The 14,494-nt window shown below is 43.6% G+C and overlaps 1 long non-coding RNA gene across 1 annotated transcript in view; it reads left to right on the forward strand.

The window, feature by feature from the left end:
* Positions 1 to 14,494, forward strand: part of LOC112993241 (uncharacterized) — a 146,731-nt gene that overhangs the window by 36,218 nt on the left and 96,019 nt on the right. Inside the window, exons 3-4 of the long non-coding RNA XR_010385669.1 lie at positions 5,174 to 5,283; positions 5,448 to 5,512. This is a non-coding gene — a long non-coding RNA (uncharacterized LOC112993241). The remainder of the gene's footprint in view (positions 1 to 5,173; positions 5,284 to 5,447; positions 5,513 to 14,494) is intronic.

The raw sequence follows: 14,494 nt of genomic DNA on the forward strand, positions 1-14,494 counted from the left end.
CAGAGAGATACTGACAAACTGGAGTATATGATGTACAAAGAGAGGGTGAGAGAACTGTGACTGTTTTGCCTGGAGAAGGCTAAAGGTTAGTGGGTCTAATTGCTGTGTTCAACTACCTAATGGATACTTAAAGAAAACATGGAGCCAGGCTCTTCTTGGAGTCGCACAGTGGAAGAACAAGTGACGACAGACACAAGTTGCAGCAAGGGAAATTCTGACTGGATGTAATGAGGAATTTTTCACCCTGGAGGGCTTAGGCACAGGAACAGATGCCCAAAGATGCTGTGGAAACTCCATGTTTGGAGATAACTGAAATTTGACTGGACAAGGTCAAGATTAACCTAATTTGAAGATGACTGTGCTCTGAGTAGGAGATTGGACTGGCTGACTTCCAGTGGTCCCTTTCAATATAATAATTTCTGTAAGTGTACGGCTATCTTAATAGGAGTTCTTAATATAATCCCTGGCAAGCTGGATATGTTTCTTAAAAATGATTAAGGTTTTAAAACATACATAATTCTCTACGAAAGTCTCCAGGAAATGAAGGCAGTGTGAGCTGTGAGGTCATTAACCATGCTTGTGTATGCACAGCACAGAAAAGCAGATTTGAAATATTTCTGTCTGGGCCTCAGGGGCTCTGGCAGCCCTCACTGTCCCTGCCCAGCCCTGGCTCCATCTCAGCCCAGCCCAGAGCCAACAGCCACTGCTGTGCAACACCGCAACGGTGCTGCCTGCAGCCCCACCATGGTTCTGCCTGGCCATGGGCCCCTCCGACCCCTACCTTGGCCCCAGCCCTGGCCTGTGGCAGTGCCTGATGCCCCCCAGGACTGGAGCTGCTCCGGCTGCCTCTGGGGCCCTGCTCCCTTGGGGCAGGGGGACAGGCCATGGTGGCCAGCCCTCGCCTGGCCCCACCGGCAGTCCCTGGCATCGGCACCAGCCCATGTGGGGCCCTGAAAATTTCCTGCACTGTTCTGAAGATAGCATGTGGAGCTTTTACTTAACCACAGTATTATTTGTATTGAAATGTTACTAAGATAGCACAGAGAGTCTGCTATGAATTTCAGACAATTTTTCTTCAGTCTTTCTGGGACTCAGGAGTCCAAAATTGCCTCTTCCAAAACAGACGATGAACCTTTGACTTTTTCATCCATACTGATGACAACTTGTGGCTGCTGTTGTATGTCTACCAGGATAGGAAGGAATAGCTGAAGAATGTTAGTGTTTTAAGAACTAAGCTATTTTCATGAAAGGTAGAAGAACAACTGTGAATTTGGCTTCATCTGGGATACGAGGAAAAGCAAAGTGGGAATAAAAAATTAGATAGAGCCTATTTGAATCCTTGATAAATGCAGTTTCCCTTTAGCTTTGCTACATGCTGCTCTACAGTTACTGAGGATACAACAAGCATGCAAAGAGGTGGTGATAAAGCTGATCCAGGAGTTCTTTTATAGGAATTGAAAATGACTCATACATCAAATGAATTTCATTTCATGGGAACAGGCCATATTCTTCGCAAGTTTAATCAGGAAGGGTTGCTTAAGTTCATGCTGGAATATCTTTGTTGGAGCAAGTATCTCACAGCCACATTTCAGAAAGTCATTAATATGGTGAATAGGACATTTACTTGGTGTGTGCATGTCCCAAGTTTAACACTGGCTCTGACACAGATTGAAAAGGGCCATGGAGATTGGCCTCCCATAACATAGGTGATTGCCTTGACCTTCAAGACTAACAGTCTTTTTGTGGTAGATCTCCTTTACTCTTCCTGAAGGAGCTGTTTAATTTTATGTAAATAATTTAAATACACATTGGAGCAGAGAGTTGAACATGACTCTCCTCTATCATAAGTGAAGGATCTAAACACAGGGCTATGAAGATATTTGGAGGGGAGGAGGAGATAGTATCTGAAATCTCTTTTTAAGGACTAAACATTGATTCTTTGTATCACTGCTGGATACCATAAACACAGAGCCTGTGTCTACTCCAGAACTGTGGTACAAATTTATCTTTGATTGTCTTAATTTTTTTTCGTTGAAAACTGATAATTTTCCAGAGAGAAAAAGGAGAGAGAAGTTGACATTCCAAAACTCTCAAATATATTCACAAGATGGGAATTTTCTTTTCCAGACAGTTTGCCTTGCTGGAGAGATGAGCTCACTCGCTGAGCCATGCTGCCAGAATTCTTCCTTTTCACAAAAGGAAAGTATGCTCCTGTGAAAGTGTCACGAATGACATGGATGGTTGGCAACACAGAATCATTATTGCTTGTTGAGTAAACATTTTGAAGCAGAGAAAAAATAAGAAACTTCATAAATGAGGATTTGGAGAGGAATGACAGAGAACTGTATTACGATATTGTTATCATTTTAAATGTGTCTCTTACCAAGCTATAGAAAAGTTAATCTGAGCGAATATTGTTACTCTGTCTGCAATATATGTCTTGTACTTCCCTCCCTGGGCTACTTTGCCCTCTAATTTTTCCCACAGAGCTGGGCATTGCTTCCCACCCAGCCTTTGTACCCCACCAGTGGTAAATAGAAGCAGCTCTCTCTGCTGACTGTGCTCCCTATAGCCCCTTCCAAACTGGTGGGGAATTTCTTTCTCCATACATAGGGTGGACAAGAGTTGGCATATGTGGAGTGTCCACGTCTTGGGAGGGGGGGAAATGTAGTTTTATCTCAGGAAGATGAACGAGGCAAGGGGTTTTCTTCTGCTTCGTGCTACAGACTTCACTGTGAGCTGTAGACCCCAGAGCAAACTCAGCTGGTGAAGAGGGAAAAAAGATCCCTACATATCTCAGTTCCAAACAGTTTTATCATGTTTCAGTACTTGATTGTATTGGAATGTATGTAAGTTTTGTGAAAAACTCCCATGGTATTGCCTGTAACTAAAGTGAGCTTTCTTTTATTTTTTTTCTTATGTTTTATTTTCTACCTGAATGAACACACTATTTGGGATTTTGCAGCTGACTAATATTTCTGACAGTATGATAGTGAACTCTTTGCCTAACCTTATAACAGCAGCTGGGTTGCATTGGTACAAGTTCTTGTTGTACTGTCAGGAGTTCGCATGCTTGAATTCACGCTTTGCAAGGCTCTGGAGAAGTGACAGTTTACATGAGATTGCAGGGGATCAAAGATGACCTTTAAAAGTCTCACTGAAACTGCACAGCATACTGTCTAGCTAGAATGCAAGTTAATACAGGCTGATGACCTGGAGTCAAGAGTCAAGATTTTGTCTTGGGAACCTGGTAACAGGATGCTCTCAATGCATGAGCTTTTTATTTGTGAATTCACTTTTTCAGATGTCCTTAGTTGTATGAGTAAAGAGCAGAAGCACATAGAATCTAAGGCCGAGATTCTCAGATACAGTGAGGTAGCTTACTCCTACATAGCAGAAATTCCTCAGTGTGTTGGAGGATAGGAGTGTGACTTGGTTGGAGTCACACAGAGAGCATGTGGCAGACTGGGGAATCTGGACAATGAATTGGCCTCTTGTGTCTCTATTGAAAATGGGCTTGGTGTGCAGCATTTAATAGCCATTCAGAAACAAGAAGCAAAGATAGCAAGCAGGAGGGTTTGGAAAGAATGCTACATCTCAGCCTAGGGTCTTTAATGGGTCAAACCTATCCCTTTCTTTCAGCATGGCAGTACCTTATGGCATGAATTATTGTTGCACTCAAAGCCAGCAGCTGGCTGGAAGATATTCAAATTAAAAATAGAGTATGCTTTTTCAGGAATTGTGAGGCAAAGAGAAAGGAAAGAGTATTCATACCAAACATTTTAAAGATGTATATGTTGGTGTCATTACTCCCAGCTTCTGACTCGGTGACAACAGTACATGAATATGAAGTGGAAAGTTTTTGCTAGAGGTTTACTGTTCTGACTGCACCTGCTGCATGAATTTTGTTAATCTTCACTTCAAGCATAAAAGCACATTTGATAGTCTTCATATATCTTGCTTTCTCTTTGAGCCACAAATGATTCCCTTTGTTGATGCTCCTTTTAGCTGGGCTGTTACAATTCTGAATGATAGAGTAAAAAATAATATTGGGACATACTAAGTTTTTAAAAGAAGTTTTTGGAGGCTTGAACATCGGAGTGAAACCTTAGAGACAATCTGAGGTTTTGCTGGAACAACAAGTTCATTAAACACATGTATTGCGACAAGCAAAAATAATATGATTAGAACACATTCATAAAACCTCTGTTGTACTTCCTTTCTTTCATTTAAATTTAAGCCATCATTTTGGAAAGGTGATCCATTTTCATAGCAGAGTGTGGCTCAGGATATATACCCTTCACATATTATAGACTAACACTATTAAGTAGACTTTGTGCAAATTAACAGAAGATTCATTGAACAACAGTGCATGGCTTATTTTATACTTTTATTTGCTTCTACCTCTCAGACAGAAAACATGAATGTGTCTCTGGTGAAAAGGTGTTCAATGTATATAATGTTTTTACTTCAAGAAGATCCAGCTGTCTTTCCTTCTGCTTCATGTATCTTCACCACTGAGAGAGACTTCAAAGAAAATCAAGCTCCAGTTTTTGAAAAACTGCTGTCTAACATGGATTATGTGGCCTGTGTTGTGAAACAGACAAAAAAGGAGATGCATATTTTGTGGCTTAATTTCATGATTCACATCAGTGTTATAAAGAACACAGTTGGGTTTTAATTACTGTCTTAGTACTATCAAGATGATCTAATAAAGCTGATTATCTTGGTGTTTGCTTTTACTCGCTCCTTTAAAATAAAGGCAAAAGCAAAGTTAACTCAAAATTATATTAATACATTATTTTAGTTACAAATTACTTCAGTTAATTTCTTTATAAGCTCTACTATAACTACTTCCAATTAATTCCTAATTACCACATACAGCATCTGGATATTGCAGTAGTGCACACTCTCTATAAACACTTACTTTTAGATCAGTCATATCCTGAAGTTTCACAAAGATGAAATGAATGTTCCACCAACAAAGAGAAAAGAGCTAGATGTCCATGATGATTTCCACTCTAGTTAAAATATGTTTACTGGTGTGATAATAATACTTTTAAAAAGAGGAAAAAAGAGCACAGCTACCACCAGGTCATTTTTTTCCCCTCAGATTCAAAACTTACATTTGGCTTAGAATAAAATAAGATGGGTTCTTCTATTTTTTTGTCAGGAAGAGAAACCAGTGACATGAGCTCTTCTGCAACAGGATTCTCATATGTGGCCTGTAACAAAGGACTAGTGGAAACTTCATGAGGAAGCCCGTAAGCTTTTCAGCTTTGGGTAAGCCTACCATTGTGCGTATTTATTCCTGTCAACCTTCTTCATACCCGTCTTAGCTTGTCATCGGCCCCACAACTCAACACTTGCTTGAAAATGTCACCCTTGGAAAATAGTCCCTTCTGTACCAAATGACTGCTGTTTCTTTTTGTTTATTTTCTCCTTAGACCTTAACGTGCATTTGTCCAGAGAGGGCCACCAGCAGGAAAGCTCATCCTCTCCCCAAGAATACGTGAGTCAATAGCTCAGGGGTGTTGCTGTCTTTTAGTAGGAGTGAGGGCTGGACTGGGGAGGAAAGAGGAGGAGGATGCTTAAAACGCAGTCCTGCTAGCCTGTTTTGGTGAGTCCACTGTGCTGTGCATCAGCATGATAATGTCTGTGTAATTTAAGGGATGGTTTCACCAAAATTGTATCTTGCTTATACGTGGCTGCACGGAAAACTGCCTCCCTGTTCCTGCTTGCAGTCACCTATGGGTGTGTAACTTGCCTTCATCACACTTCGGGCATATGGAGAGGGAGGGGCAGGGGAATGGCCACCCTTCTGATTTTCCCATTTTCCCTTGGCAAGAGGAGATTCCCGTGTGCGTGCAGCCGAGCTCTCCTGCTGAAGCCGCACAGCGATGTGGTGCCCAGCCCCAGTGCTCCTTCTGGGAGGGGATGGCAGCCCCTGCGCTGCTACTCCTCGGTGGTGGGGAGTCACCACGGTGCTGCTGCTGCGCAGGCAGGGCCACCAGCTGCCTCAAAGCCCTGCCCAAGTAGCAGCCAGGCACTCGTTTTGAAAGGGCAAGTTGCAGGAATTGGGGGGAGGGGAATTGAATTAAAAAGAAAACGCGGAATTGTCTTGGGAAACAAATTTTATCTTTAAACCCCCCCAAAAAACTCAGGACTGGGGAGTGTCTGTTTTTTCTCGGCGTCGGTTGGAAACTGCGGCTGCGCCGCCGGCCAGGAGGGGGCGCAAAAGGGCCCTCCCGCGGCGCCCGCTCCGCCCAACGGCCGGGGCAGGGGAGGGGCGGGGAGGGGGGCGGGGAGGGAGGTGGGGCAGCCCTCCGAGCGGCCGGGTGAGGGCGGGTCCTGGAGAGGGGGGAGAGGCGGGGCCTGGAAAGGGGGAAGGGGCGGTGTCTGGAGAGGCGGAGGGGGCGGTGTCTGGGGGGGCGGGGGCCGGAGGGGGTGGGTCCTGGGACGGGTCTGCCCCGGAGCGGGCCGGGGCCGGGCCTGGGCCTGGGCCTGGCCCTGGGCGGCGGGGCTGCGGCCTGGCTTCCGCCCGGGAGCACGCTGCGAGGCGGCCGAGGGAGACGGGCCCGCGAGCGGAGCCGCGGCTGCTGCTGGCGGAGCAGAGCAAGCGCGGCGGCGTCGCCTCTGGCAAAGGCGGCTCCTGAGGAGGCCACCTCGGCTGCGCCGCGGAGACAAAGACCCGCGAGGGGACTAGTATCGGGGCGGGGAGAGGGAGAGCGGGGGGTGATTTTAAACGAGAGGTGTATTTTGTGAGGATTTTTGTCTGCGCGATAAAGAGGGGCGATAGCTTTGTCGTTGCGACGTTAGGGATTTTGGCAAACAGGAATGGGCAGTCTCATCCCCTGGCAGCAGTTGTGCCTAGTCGGAGGGCGCTTTGAGGGAAAAACGACCCAGTGCAATCCGTGGGCGTAAACACTGTGCGGAGAAATGCACAAATGGCCGTGCGCACCCACGCATGTGCAGACAGGCATCCCCGCGGTAAGCAGAGTTTGCAGCTGAAGGGAAATTAAATCCATGGAACAAAAGAGATTTTAAGACATTCTTCTAGAAGAGAATGGGCTCTTCTTTATTTGTTGGTAAATTAGTAAAAAGCCCCTCCCACGATGGTACACCCCTATCCCTGGCCATGGTCGCTGTATCGCATTTGTTCTGGGGAAGGGTACAGCCACTGTGCCCAGCCAGTGCAGTTCGCTTCAGCTGGCGATACCATCCAGTGCTTCACTTTGTTCTGCAGTCGGCGGCCAACCAGCCGCCACCACAAGGAGTGCTGAATAGCTGCTTCTGCCTGTTGTCATACGCAGTCACAGCTCTGTTAACTGTCAGCAAGCCAAAAACAGAAAACCACAAACTTTGCAAGCAGCCTTCTTTGCCCAAGTATGCAGATATCAGTGTGTCTCCGTAGCAAGCATGCCAAGACAAAGGCACAATTTTTTGTGAATTCCTTCAGACTTTTGTTTATGTCTTTGGCCAAAGCCCCTAAAAACAAAAACTTTGTGTGTTTCGTGGGGTGGCAGAGATTTTTTTTACTGACATTTTTATTGATATATACATTCTGCCCTTGAATTATATTTCTTAAAACCAGTAGACGCTATTTTTCCCATTACCTAAACTGTGTTTCAACAGCCTCCTTAATAGCTGGGTTAACCCCCAAACCTCTAAATATTTGAAAATGAGACATTTCAGAGCTAGAACCAAACTGTGCAAGTTGGACTTTCCACTTCAATTGCCTAACACAGCAGAGAAAAACAAAGATTGCCGCGTTTGGGAGCAAGCAAAGATTGACTTGCCCTTCTTTCTTAGGGCTCACTTGCTTTCCGCTTTTTGACCTTTTTATTACAGAAGAAAAAGCTACTCAGCTGCTGAAGAGGTTTTGAATTCTTGCTTCGTCCATGAGGTATAAGCCAAAAATAGGGAGAGGATTTCTAAGAACTTTTTCAACAACTGTATGTATTAGAATTTAATTAAAATCCATAAGTTGCACTGTGATTTTAGTTTCTTGTAAGAGTTGCAAAATAGTACTTTCTGAAATGCGAACTGAGTGCAGCAGGCTGGCAAACATTTTTTCCTCTAATCTGCTGAAGGAACCTCATATGCTTTGTCTTCCTCTGTATCCTTTTTCTTTGTATTTAAAAGGCTCCCATCTTGGGGGCATCTCCGTAACTGTCTGATAAAGACTGTACTATTATTTGTTGTTAACATGTACAGCCATAAGGAACTAAGGGCTCAGATCCCATACGGGGCTGAGGAATGCTGGTCCTCTGAGGCCCCTGTTTTGGGGGCTGGAATTTATCAGTCTGAATTAGGCACCCAAATTCCATGTACAGGTAGCAGGGGAGATGCTTGGAGATGGGAATCTGAGCAATAATGTGTATCATTAAGTGGGAAGATACCAAAAGGTTAGCTAATAGACATATGAAACACTATGAAGTGTAGACAGCTATTCACCGGTCTCCTGCAGGATGCTCAGAGCAGGATGCAGCAGAGACTTAAGTCATCCCATGGAATGCAAGTAGTAAGATTGTGTTTATTTTCAAAGTAGCTGCAAGCAATGTTAGTTTTGATATAGCATCTCCCTATTTGCCTGGGAGATCTTCCCTGGAAAATGGGAGACCTGAGGCTGGAAGGGGAATGCCCAGCCTGCCACTGGGCAGCTTTGCTGAGACTGTCCAACTGTGGAAAAAGCCATCCAAGGTTCAGAGAGACAGGATGCATGGGAGCAGGCTTTGTAGTTCTTGTTCTGTAATCCACTGGTGAAAGCACTTAGCAAGGGATGGAGGTTGGGACTGCTGTTTCAGTCCCAAATGTCTATGTATGTCTGTCATTTGATGCCATATTCAATACATAGATCTAGGAACAGAATGCAGAACTCTGGCTCCAGCTTCTCCTTGCTTTTCCTCCTCTTTTTTTTTCCTTTTTTCTTTTGAATGAAATAGAACTGTGTCTATGGTGCTTTCTACCTAACAAAATGCTGTCAGTGTGTGCTAGTGTTCTGTGAGCGTGCCTGTCAGCTTGGGTCCCTCAGGGAACTTGAACAGCAGGAGCCTCATTTGTGAATCCCTAAAAGGTAGCAGGCACCAAGATGCACAGCTTAGCTGAGATGGCTGCTTATCTGGGCACACACAGTGCTCGAATAGTAGGCAGGTAAGCATAAAAATAAAATGGCTTCTACAGTGATTGTGATTTGCTCTTTTGGGTGTTGCTATATAAATTGCTTCTAAATTTTACTGTAGTCTGTTCAGTTCCGAAAGTTTCAGAGCTGTTCAGAGCTACTCTTTACACAACACATTTGCACTTTTGTTCTCTTACTAGTATTTGTATTTCCTTTTTTTTGTTTGTTTTTCCCTTATGCCATTTCTCATGTGGGTGTGAGAATTTTGCTATAGACATCACTTGCCATATGAAACAAACGTCCTGGATTTGTTTCCAGTATTAAATCTCAGTAGAAAAGCCCAATTTGCTGCCTTGTCTGACTTCCTCATTTCTCTCAGACTGTGCTGTTTCTCTAATCCGTTTTCTAACAACATCAGTGTTCTAATTTGGGGATATAGTCTGCTTCAGAGATAATAGGCAAAAAAAAGTTTGATCCTAGGAATTTCATTCATGTGACTCTGTTTGTACCAGGATGCGATAGGAAGGGCACTGAGTAATGCTGGCCTGGGAGCTGCACCCTGTCTCTTGGCCTGCCCTGCCTTGCAGTGAGCATTGCACCAGGAAAAGCAGCAGGATGTTCTGCTCTGACACCCAAGTGAGCGCTAACTCCAAGGCAGACAACCATGTGAAACAGCGGTGACCTTGTAGCTCTGTTATTTGGGGTCCAGTTCCAAAACATCTGTTAATTTGACATTGGCTGTGAGAACTGTCAAAGCAAATGTCCTAGAAAGGTGCCATGGGGGAAATAACTGACCGACAAAGCCACTGCTGGTTCAGAAAATCTTGAAACCTTTATCTCCCTGCCCCCTTCCTTTCACAGCTACAACATGCTCTGTCATTGTCAGTGTCTCCCATGCATGGCTGATGAATCGCCATTTTAGGCAGGCAGTTTATGGCTCATAAATACTTGGGTGTGTCAGACTGTAATGGATCCCTTAGGAATGACTGTAGTGTGTGGAGAGTGGCTGAACACATCCCTGTAAATTCCCAGCTCTTCAGCATGGAAAATGGATTTTAATGGTCACAAACAGATGGTGTTCATGAAAGGGAGAAAAAAATCTGATTATAGCTCATGTCAGACAGGGTGGAGAAAATAATCTGCTATATTTAAAGCTTTATTTTATTAGAAACAGGAATATAGCTTCAAGCAGTTCTGGTACAATGTAAAAATCTAACTATTATTGCAAGCACTAAGTGGGTCTCAAAAGACAACGCAGTTCCAGTCACGCTAGGTAAGAAGAAGAATCTGAAGTGTAAGAACTAGGTGGATTTTTTGTTTTGTTTGTTTGCTTGCTTTTTTGTTTTACAACAGGGTTTGATAACCCCAGTTAAGCTGCCAGGCAGCTGAAAGAGTTAAACCATGAATGTCATTGCCACTAGCTCAACCTTTTGAGCATCATCTATGTCCCTTAAAAATCTAGTCGCTTGCATTTATTAGAAAGGTCAGGAAAAAATATTCAGTTTTGGGTCACACCGAAATGATTATTTAAAGTAGGATACTCCACTGAAAAATCAGTGATTCTAACAACTTTGGCTCAGATGCTTGTCCAAGCCTCCAGAGAGCACATAAACACCCATTAATGCATACTTCATGTGTAACATAGTGATAAACACAAGGCCCATTATTGACTGAGGCTGAGACACATAGGACTTAAATTTCACTGTAGACAGTTAACTCTGTGAGCGAGATCTATAAAAAAATCCATATAATGCCTTATATGTTTGTTTTCATTATCTTCTCCCATCACTGTTAGAAAATGCCCAGAGTCCCAGGAGCAGAAGCTGGAACCCTGAACACTCAGTTCTGCATTGGCCACGGCAGCAGGTTGCTGATCCTGTGAATCTTGCATTCCTGGCTTTGTGGGAGCACAGTTTCAACAGCGTTAAATGTTGACTCTTTACCCGGTAAAGTGCATAACCACTTAGTTCAAGGTGGCTGAGGTATGTGTTCTGAAGAGAGAGGTCATCTTCTGAATGCCCTCTGGCTTGATCAAGCATTGGGAAGTTAAAGGTGAATGGCAGCAGATCCTACTCCAGCCATATTTTAAAAAGTAAAGGTATCCATACATAAATGGGTAACAGGCATCCAAGTGTATCCGTAGACTTTATGTGAAGAATCCTTCTTTGCACGGACATCTCTCACAAGGCAGCAGTAAAGTTCTGGATTCACATCCTTCTTCTCACTCTTTGCTTTTGACTGCAGAGTGTTGCTTAGTATGAAACTAAATTTCAGAATGCTTAGCGCTGTGTAGGGATTTTAAACTGTGATGTCCATTCCTAGGGTCTGATGCCTAAAACCTTTTATAAGTCTAGCCTTGTGTGTGCCTCAGGAGTGAAAAGGGAGATAAAATTTTTGCCTGTTTGAGATGCTCTGATGAGCGCCAAACAAGGCTGCAGGCATACAGGCGGCAGTGCTTGAAGTTGGAAGAGAGCTCTGCGTCAGTAAGAACAGGGAGGTGGGACTGTAGGTTACCAGATTAAGATGAGCAGTGTATTGTAGCAGTGCCCTGTGATGCCCTATGATGCCTGGCTGGTGCGTGGAGGGGTCCAGCACTGTTGTGTTACAGCTGGACTGGGTAGTGATCAGGTTTTCATTCCTGAATGTGTCATCTATGAGAACTGCAGGCCATTTCCTCAATACAAGGGGAAAAAACAGAGGAAGGGTGTGATTACGCTGCTGAAGTGATTGCTTTTGCTTGTTGCTGTGATTGTGGCTACTGGTCAGCAACACCGGGAAGCTTCCTTTCTGGTGGGCAGGCTGGAAGTATAGGAAGCACAGAGATAGGGAGGAAGCAGATAATGGGCAAATAAATTGAATGATGTGAAAGTATAAGAAGAAAATCATGTTCTGAAAACAGTGTTCTTGGCCATAATCTTTTATATTAATCCTTAACTTTCAGAGTCAGCCCAAAAAGTGTGAAGTATTTTTTTGTGAAGGGATCAAGGGAACTTTTTTTTTAAGAAAGCATAAAAATTTAGGCTCAGACTGCCTCTGGAGGAAGGGATGACAAGCAACTGAGACTGCAACTCTGTTGAATTTGTACCAGAGTGCCTAAATTTCTTTACAGGGCTCTTTGTGAGGCTTGCAATAGACAAGGGCCCAATATTAGTCTTTCTGGCCCTGAACCAAGCACGTTATAGTTGATCCTCCATCTTACCAACCTCCTCTAAGCTCCGTTGGGGATCAGTTACTGACATTTGCACTGTACGTGGAATGCAAGTATCATTGTGTTAAATCAGCACTAGGATATAGTGTTGGCAGCTCCTATTTTTTATGAAGAGTTCTTAAAGGCTGTGCTTCTGGACCGATGTGAGTATGAGTATCTCAAAATTCCTTAAAGAAGGGAAAAAAAGAGAAAAAGGAGAAGTCGAAAATATGGATGGACTCCCAAATGCAAAGCCCAAAAGACAACTGAATAATATAAAATGAAATATGCTTTATAAAACTCATGATTTTTTTGGCATGGCCAATGACTTTTCAAAGCTTGGGCTTGGCAAAACTGGGAAAATTATGGAAAAGTGTGGACAACATTTCTTGCTGATCTTTCTAAGGGAAGAAAGAACTGAGGAAAAAGGGGACATGAGAAAGGCTTTGTCTCTTTCTCAGTGGGTGAACATGCCTGTCATTGTGGGAAACAGAAAGCAGTAGTGTATGCCTGGTGGCCCTTAGAGCTTCGGGCTATTTGGATGATTATTGAATGGACATGGCTGGAGCTGGGGTGAACAGTATGTGTTGGGTAATAATTGCAGGGCCAGTTTGTGTGATCTGGGCAGCTGTCCCTTACAGGCTGCACTGAGACAACCAGCTCATTTCACTGAACACCCCTCTGATGGTAATAACTTCTAGTTCCAGCTAGCTGGAAATGGATGGAAACTGGTGACCTGGAGGTGAAAGGTGCCATACTCCATTCCAGTGCTCTGAGTCACTTGGTCTCTTGTTACAATGAGCTTTCTGTGCTACTTCGAGGGACACTTTTGCCTTGCTGCTTTCCAGCACTTATGGGCTGTGGTTAAAAACAAATGAACCGCTTTCCACAAACTCTTCTCCTCCAGCCCCTTCTTTATTTTAAAGGGTGTTGTAGCAGCTGATGTATAGCCTGGGACTTTATTTACTGATTACAAAGATCATCTTGCTTTGGCTTCCCTTACCTTGAAAATTTAGACTTTTGTTACAGCCTGGAGACTGTACTGCTCGTATTGGAACCTGTGTTGTGGGGGACCAGACATGGGTGAGCATAGGCTGCAAATTCAATACAGATTAGTTCTGTTTCACATTTTGTCTCATTTTTATAGCAACATAGGTTTGTAATTACTGATAGTTGGTAGTATTTAAGCCAAGGAAGTTATTTATATACATGCAAAAGAGCTACTGTTTCTAACATGTTGGTCTAAGTGTGTAAGTTCATGCATTGTTATAAAGTCATGCCCTGGAGACTACACAGTTTACTACTGCCTCCATATAAAAAGGAGTGAGAGAAGCTTGTGTTTTTAACTGACAATGGTCCAGCTGAAGTCAGTGGCAGTGGTGTAGTGATGACTGAGGTGTTTACATGCATATGGAAACGTAGCTCATCATTATTTTTGCAAGTAGCATTCAACTCTACTGTTGTATGGATCCCCACCTTATCTAGGATACCACACATTAGACAGACACCATATGCTATGTCAAAGCAGGATAGACTTATTGTGACAAATCTGCAGCGCGCAAGCCTCATTAAGAAAACAAAATTAACTGAAGTGCCTTCCCACACCACTCCAAAAACATTTAAAACCTGTTAATTAAAGAGAGAAGAATCGGGAAGTACCAAATGAAGCTCCCTTGTACCATCTCCACTCCATCATGCTTCACCTTATTCTGTTTTGAGGCATCACCACTGCATTTCGCTGAAGTACAACACTGAATCGCTAATCCTCACATGTGTATTTGCTCTGGCTGGTTAAAACAATGCCTTGATACTATTTATTGTTTTTAAATAAACGCAGACCTCTGTAGGGCCCTTGTGCCTCAGTGTTTTGTGGCAAAGGTCAGGAATCTATTCATAAGACTTCTAAAATGTAATTGTTAAAACATCTCTGCTGTGTCACTGTTTTCCCTTTCCTCCCCTCATACAAATAATACATTGTCATTAGCTGCTCTGTAACCCTCCCTCTAAGCACAGCATATATGGCTTTATTTTTTCCCAAGCTTCCTTCCTGTTTAAACAAGGAATTGTTTTAGTCAGTTCTGACCCAAATATTCCTAGCCTTGCTGTCATGAAAAAGAAATATCATTCAGTTTTATGCACTCAGTTTTCTGCAGTGATTTATAAACACTGCAGTTTTATTGCTCTTG

Source organism: Dromaius novaehollandiae, chromosome 1, assembly GCF_036370855.1.
Source record: "Dromaius novaehollandiae isolate bDroNov1 chromosome 1, bDroNov1.hap1, whole genome shotgun sequence".
NCBI classification, from domain to species: domain Eukaryota; kingdom Metazoa; phylum Chordata; class Aves; order Casuariiformes; family Dromaiidae; genus Dromaius; species Dromaius novaehollandiae.